Here is a 7741-nt window from a genome sequence, read left to right on the forward strand (position 1 = left end):
AAAAAAAAAAAAAAAAAAAAAGAGCCATTTCTAGTTTGGATCTTCCATTTGCCACATGTCTTTTCTACAATGTGAAGAAACCTAAGTGATTTCATCATGCAAAGTAGTCTTGAACTATTAAACACTGGCCATAATTTATACATCACATAATTTAGAATTATGAAAAATTTAAGTTCTTTTATTAGTAAAGTATTCAATAATTTCTTTCATTAGGAAAATATTCAATCTCCAGTATTCATGTACAAAGACAGAAAGTTTCAGGGAAACTTAGCTGAGTAGAAAATACATTTTCAGCTACTCAACCAAGCATTGTCAAAATAAGCCCGAGAAGTAACCCTATTCTGTACTTCGTAAGAAAAAAAGGAGAGAAAGAAGAGGGAGGACTTTAAAACTCCAAACACGAAACCCTCTCCAACTTCTGCCATCTCATTATACTCCAGTACACACACACACACACACACACACACACACACACACACACACACATCATTTCTCTAATCAGTACAAATATACTTGAAAACTGGCACTAACTATTAATGCTATACTAGTATCATTAATATTCATGTATTAATACCCCTCTAAAATTAAGAAACAAATACCAACCAAATAACCAAATAAATAAATAAATAAATACATAAATACATAAATAATAAAGCCCAATACCAAATCATGAAATTTTTCCTAAGAGAGACCAGAGAGCTCACTCAACTTTTAAGAGTATACTTACTTTTACATAGGACACGAGTCCAGGTCCAAATATCCACACCAAGCAGTTGAAACCATCTGGAACTCTAGCTCCAGGGAATCTGACACCCTGCTTTGCAACCTAAACTCACATGACCATACCCAACACATATGCACATGCATACAGATAATTTTAAATACTGAAATTATAAGAAAAATTAACACAAGAGTGAGAATTACAATACAAGAAGCAGGCCAAAGTTTCTGTCATCTAGAAGCCATAGTTCTGTCTCCCCAACAACCAAATCATATTGTGGCATTTGTTATAGTGTTGTGGGGTAGGTGTTCTTTTGGTATGTTACTATAGGGAAAGTAGAACCCAAGTTCTATAAGCTGTTGCTTTCACCCTTGGTTTTCCTCCATGCTTTTTGGATTTTGGTTACTGGTACTCCCAGTTTGAAGCAATTCCTAAACCCAAACCAGCCTCCACCACTAGCCACTTGGCTACCTGGCAAGTCTGACTGCAGAGAGGAAAGAGGAAATGCTTTTCTTGGCTTGAGTTAGTAAACTTTTACTAAATGTCTAACACATGGTGAGTGCCCACACCCTAGACATAAAAGACATCATGAATTTGGCTCCATTCTACTGTAACTTTGTATAAAGAAAACTGAAATGCAGGGTGCAGTTTGTATAGTGATACAGTGTGCATTGCCTTGTGTAAGGTTCGGATTAAACACAATCTAAGCTAGTCCCTTGCTTTATCCCTCTTTCTTATGATTCTCAGCAAATGCTTAAGAGATCACATCTAATGGAAATGTATTTTCCTGGCAGGATGATCATCTGGCACACATATTTCAAACAATTCTCAAAGAAGTAAATAAATAAACAAATGGACTTGGCCATGTAGGACAGACTGTGGGTGGCCATTTTGAGGTTAGTCTCTAGAGTGGAAGACAGCCGCTTATGCTTTGCAAAGTCCCAAACAGCTAATTAATCACACTCAGAATTCAGACACCCTTTTAATCTTTTTGGCAGGGCAATACAACATGGTGACATATAAACTGTGTTACACACAAGTCTTGGGAAGTAGGCAGTGGACACGTATAAAAACAAAAAGAATGTAAAGCTGTGACAGCAGTGAAGCCTAGCTGACTCTTATGCTGACCACAGAGTCTGATTCACATGCATTCCCTCTGTGCAGGCTTCACTGTTAAAGCACGTGCATCTGGGTAAAGGCAAGCACATTACAACCTCTGATGCAAAGCCAAGGGCTAACTGCCTCACTTGCTGAAAGTTGGCTGCCTCCTCAGCAGTAAAATGCTCACAGGCTGACCGTGTATGACGAACACCTGAATTCTTCGGGAGTGCATCATTCATCACCTTTTTCTTTTTAAATGAAGAAATATTTTCCCTGTGGTCTAATGCCTATTTATAGGCTGCTAATTACAGGACAAGCTGTTCAAACGAAGCCAAGCTTTCTCATGTACAGTGATCAGAGGAGGGCCACAAGTGCTAAACATGTGTCGTCTGCCACCAGTCTGGGCACAGCTGTTATTATGTTTTGTTCACTTTCAGACTGATGTTAATTGGGGAAGCACTCACATTCATACAAGTGTGCCTTATTCTGTATACAACTGCTACCAATAATAAACAGTGGGTGGCTAGACTCTTCCATCTGGGAAGATCACTTTCCTGCCATTTGTTTCCTATTTGCTGGAATCGGGAACTTCTGAGATTACTGTGTATACTATTGTAGTCATTTAAATGCATTTCCTCTTAAAGAATTCAAGAGACATATAGATTCATTCATCTGTCTTTAAGAGGGATATAGACAGTGAGAAATTTGACCTGAGCCTTCATATTTGACATCAAGACACTACAGGCTTCCACAGACAACAAACAGAGCCATATTTTACATCTTTTTCCTCTCTTTTCTTTTTTTTTGATATTTTCTTTATTTACACGTAAATTTCTCCTTTCCCAGTTTCCCCTCCAAAAAACAAACAAACAAACAAAACAACAAGAACAAACCCCATGCCTGCCACCCCACCCTCTCCCATTTATTGGCCCTGGCATTCCCCTACACTGGGGCACAGAACCTTCACAGGGCCAAGGTCCTCTCCTCCTATTGAAGATTGAATTTGCAATCCTCTACTATATACATGCTGCCAGAACAATCAGACCATCTACACAATGGAGTACTTCTCAGCTATTAAAAACAACGAATTCATGAAATTCTTAGGGAAATGGATGGATTTGGAGAATATCATCCTGAGTGAGGTAACCCAATCAGAAAAGAACACACATGGTATGCACTCTCTGATAAGTGGTTATTAGCTCAGAAGTTTGGAATACAGGAAGAACAACCCACAAACCACAAGGAACTCAAGAAGTAGGAAGACCAAAAGGTGGACATTTCATTCCTTCTTAAAAGGGGGAACCAAATACCCACGGAAGGAGTTGCAGAGATTAACTATGGAGCAGAGACTGAAGGAAGGACAAGCCAGCCTAAATATAGCTATCTCCTGAGAGGCTCTGACAGTACCTGACTAATACATCTTAAAAAGAAATATAGCAATACTACTTAAACCTTAAGAAGTTGACCAACAGCACATATGTATGAATTCTCACATTTTTTTTTCTCCTATTTTACAGAGTGGCTAAATAGTGAAGCACACCATGAAAGTCTATACCTTGTAAACTTCAATGGAAACCAGAATATTTGGGAATGTCTAGTGTATTCTTAATGGCAAGAACTTATGGTTACATATGGTTTCTGGTACAGTCTACCTACCAGAAAATGCAAAGTAAATTAAGAAAACCCATTTTTCTATAACACTTGTGAAAAAAAAAGCCACAGATCAAGACTTCAAGAATCTCTTGATCCTTAAGCCAATAGTCACTTTAAATACACTAAGGACTCCCCTTTGAAGGAGTAAATAAATACATGGTTCTAGGTAAGGAGGAGCCATGTAGTCTCCACTTTGTATTGTAGAGTCTGGCCATTCTCAGTTCATCTTTGTTCTGTGTCAATCTGTAAGACTTTGGGCTTTGTCTTTGGAACAAATCTCTCTGAAAAGAATTATTCACAGCTAAGGGCACCAATAGAGAAGCATGAATATATACGCTCATAACTATATCTGTATAAGAAGGAGATCTTTGAAATGAAATGTGAGAGTAAGACTGACCCATGGTATTTGTTTGTAGACCTAAAATATAAGGACATGAAGATAAAAAAGTTGCAATTGTATTCTCATTTTGACAATTAAATCTTTGATAAAGGAAAAGGCATTTTATGTCAGAGACAAGCATACTTTGTGACTCCACCATACGAAGGCCATGTGGTTTCCATTTGGAGGAACAACCAGAATCTTGCTTTTATATTAGTTAATTTTTTGTTGTTCTGTTAAAACACCAAGGCAACTTATAGAGGCATGACTTTATTTTGACTTCTAGTTCCAAAGGCTTAGCATATATGTCAGTGCAAAGGTTGAAGGCTGGAGCAGGATGCTAAGAGCTCAAATCTTGAACGACAAACACAAAGCTGAGGGCAAACTGAGAGTAAGGTTAAACTTTAAGTCCTCAAAGCCTACCCCAAGAGACACATTTCCTCCAGGAACACTACACCTCTTGAGTCTTCTAGCACCACAAACTGGGAAACACATGTTCAAATTCCTAAGCTTATGTTGTACAGTCTCATTCAAAACACTACTGCCTTCATAATTTTTCTACTGGTCTCTGCCACCATCTACAACACATCACCTCTTACCTAGAAATGGCATTGAACCCAACATCATTTCTTTCACATACAACCTCTTTATTCACTGTACTATACATAATCTTTAAAACAAAAATTATGATCTGACCTTGTCTTAGTTAGGGTTTTACTGCTGTGAACAGACACCATGACCAAGGCAAATCTTATAAAGGACAATTTTTTTTTGATTTCTCTTTGTTTTCCTTTTTGTTTTTATTGGATATTTTCTTTATTTACATTTCAAATGTAATCACTTTTCTGGGGACAAGTTTAATTGGAGCAGACTTACAGGTTCATTGATTCAGTCCATGATCATCAGGGTAGGAACATGGCATCATAAAGGCAGTCATGGTCCAGGCAGAGCTGAGAGATCTATATTTTTATCTGAAGGCTGCTAGTAGAAAACTGTCTTCCAGGCAATTAGGACAAGGGTATAAAAGCACACACTCTCAAGGCCACACCTACTTCAATAAGTCCACACCTCCAAATAGTGCCACTCTCTGGGCTAAGTTTATACAAGTCATCACAGATGTATTAATTTAAAACCATCAGTGTCATATAAATTTGTTGGAGTAAAAACAGTTCCTTCCTCCAATGGACTTCTCAATTCTCCCAACTTGTAATTCTTAGTTCCTCTCTGGTTCCTTGAAAGGCATTCCTGTTGTCTTGTTTTGTTTCGTCAACTGGATACAAAGTGGTATCACAGAGGAAAAGTGAGTCTCAATTGAGAAAATGACTTTATTACATTGATCTGTGGGCAAGTCTCTGAGTACATGTTCTTGATTGATTGATTGATTGATTGATTGATATGGGAGGCACTAACTCACCCTGGGCAGACTTGTCACTTATACTCACCCAACAGACTCTACTAGTGTCTTTCAATGGAATTTACATGTATGGTATAGTAAGTAAGAATTCACCTCCTTGTTTATGCAAATCTTTCACCAACTTCTCCATTTGTGTTAAACTTAGGCAGGGTAGATCATCTCAGTATTGTTACTTACAACTTATCAAAACCTATCACCCTCTTTGTGGGTCAAGTACATGAGATATAAATGAGGAACAGGACTTAGGTAAACAAAGTGATTTTCAACATTTGAAGCTTGTCATGTGATAAAATTCAGACATGATACTTTTGGATTTTATAACTATGGGCCAGGAAAATTCTTAATTTTGCCACATCCAGCAGCATATATTATGTAGCTATAGTTTTGTCTAGTTTATTAAGTTCTTTTTCCTACCACCTTTGTCTACCCCAAACTCTTCGTGCCAACACTAGGCAAGAAAAAAGATTAGAGGGGGAAAGGGAGCATAGATCTATCTCTTTTGGCTACTTAATGCTGATTAGTAGTGTTGAGTTCCATGGAACAAGTCCAGTCTTCATCAGTAGGACATCTTCAACCAGCAATCCAGCAATAGCAAAAGCAGCAAACACAACAGCTGAAACCAGCAGCAGCAGGGACCAGCAGCAGCAGGGCCAGCAGCAGAGGGAAAAGCAGCTGCCACAGGCCCTCATAGGGCTCTCACATACCCTGTCAAGAGTTCGTAGAATTCCAAATGTAAACTACCTGCAGCTGGCAAAAATCACACCACTCCTGGTTCTTGAGACAAATCATAATTAGTGGCTATGGACAATCTGAAGCAGCCCCTTATCCCACAATTGGGACTAAAACAAAAACATATTCACATAACATAACTGGGTTAAAAAAAAAACAAAACAAAATTCTTACTACAATATTGTTACATGCAGTGAGCTACTAAAAGCAAACAAACTATATTCACAAAACTTCTCACAACAAACCATGGCTTATTTCTGTAATGATACAGCAGGGAGGACAACTTCAAGAAGATTTGACAATCTCTGTTTAATCTTGGGTCATCCATTACAGTTATATTAATATTGACATTGCAGATAGATATATATGGGAGACATCTGGTTATTCTCAGACAGCACACATCTCTGTAGAAGTAGATGCGACCAATGTAAGTATTTCATTACATTAAAAAAGAGGATTTAATATATAGTATTTATTTAATTTTAAACAGTTTTTGTATGAAATGGATAGATGCTTATTTTAATATGAGGAAGTGCTGAGTAAGCAAAGGATATAGACACATATGTCCTGTAACACAGTGGAAAACAATGATGTATGCAAGGAGAGCATTTTGGAAAATGATCAACTAGAAATTATGTTCAGGTATGACAGAGCTAGGAGTGATCCATGCCAACTTTCAAGTTATTATAGGATAAAACCCAGCAAAAGGTAAATGAATTATGTAGAATTGGATATAAATGCTTTCAGTGAGAAGAAGATAACATAGTGATTAGAAATGGGTTCACCAAAGAGGTCAAGGAGACCACAAGAAAACCTACAAAACCAATTAACCTGGACTCCTGGGGACCTTTAGAGATTGAACCACCATCCAGGGAGCAGGCATGGGATGGACCTAGGTCTTTTGCATGTATGTAACAACTGTGCAACTTGGTCTTTACTTCTAACAGCAGTAGCTAGGACTGTGTGTGATTCTGTTGCCTACTTTGGGGACTGTTCACTGCTACTGGGATGCCTCTTCTTTCTTCGATAGGGGAAGATACATCTAGAATTATGGCAAACTGATATGCCAAGGCTGATATCCATGGGAGGCCTCCCCTTTCCTGAAGAGAAAGGGAAGAGGAGCAGATGACAGGGAAGGAGAAGGAGGGGGAAGGACTGGGAGGAGGGGAGGAAGGGAAAATTGCAGTGTGCATAGGAAGTAAATAAATAGATTAGTCAATTAAAAGTTAAGGTGGCATTTGAATTCTGGGCATGTTACCTCCACATCTAACCTAAAGTAAGATAGTTTTCCTCAGTTTTTAGATGGAAAATAAAATCATATATTAATAAGAGAATTTACAGATGATATTCTGCTAATAATGTGTAGAAATCTGAAAATGTAGCAGTTTTGTGAAATATTTTGTTATTTCTGTTCTAAAACCTAAAGTAAATACCCTATGGAAGAAAACAAATAATAAATAAATAAATTTAAGTTTATATGAAAAAGAATAGGAAGAGAAAGAGGAAGAACAAAACAAGAACAAGAATGAGAAGAACAAGAAGAGGGCAAAAGAGGTAAGAATACAGAGATGCTTCTTCTCTGTCATTCTGCCAAAGTAGCTGCAGCACAAAAGAGAGGACTATGCTCCTCAAATCTCCAGACAGAAAAGGGTGTGTCATTTCAAAAGTTGGTAGAAATATGAATAAACATAAAATCAGCAACAAAAGGAAAATTGTGAAGCATCAGTGGAAATGTTGCTTTTTC

This window comes from Mastomys coucha, unplaced genomic scaffold (assembly GCF_008632895.1).
Source record: "Mastomys coucha isolate ucsf_1 unplaced genomic scaffold, UCSF_Mcou_1 pScaffold18, whole genome shotgun sequence".
NCBI classification, from domain to species: domain Eukaryota; kingdom Metazoa; phylum Chordata; class Mammalia; order Rodentia; family Muridae; genus Mastomys; species Mastomys coucha.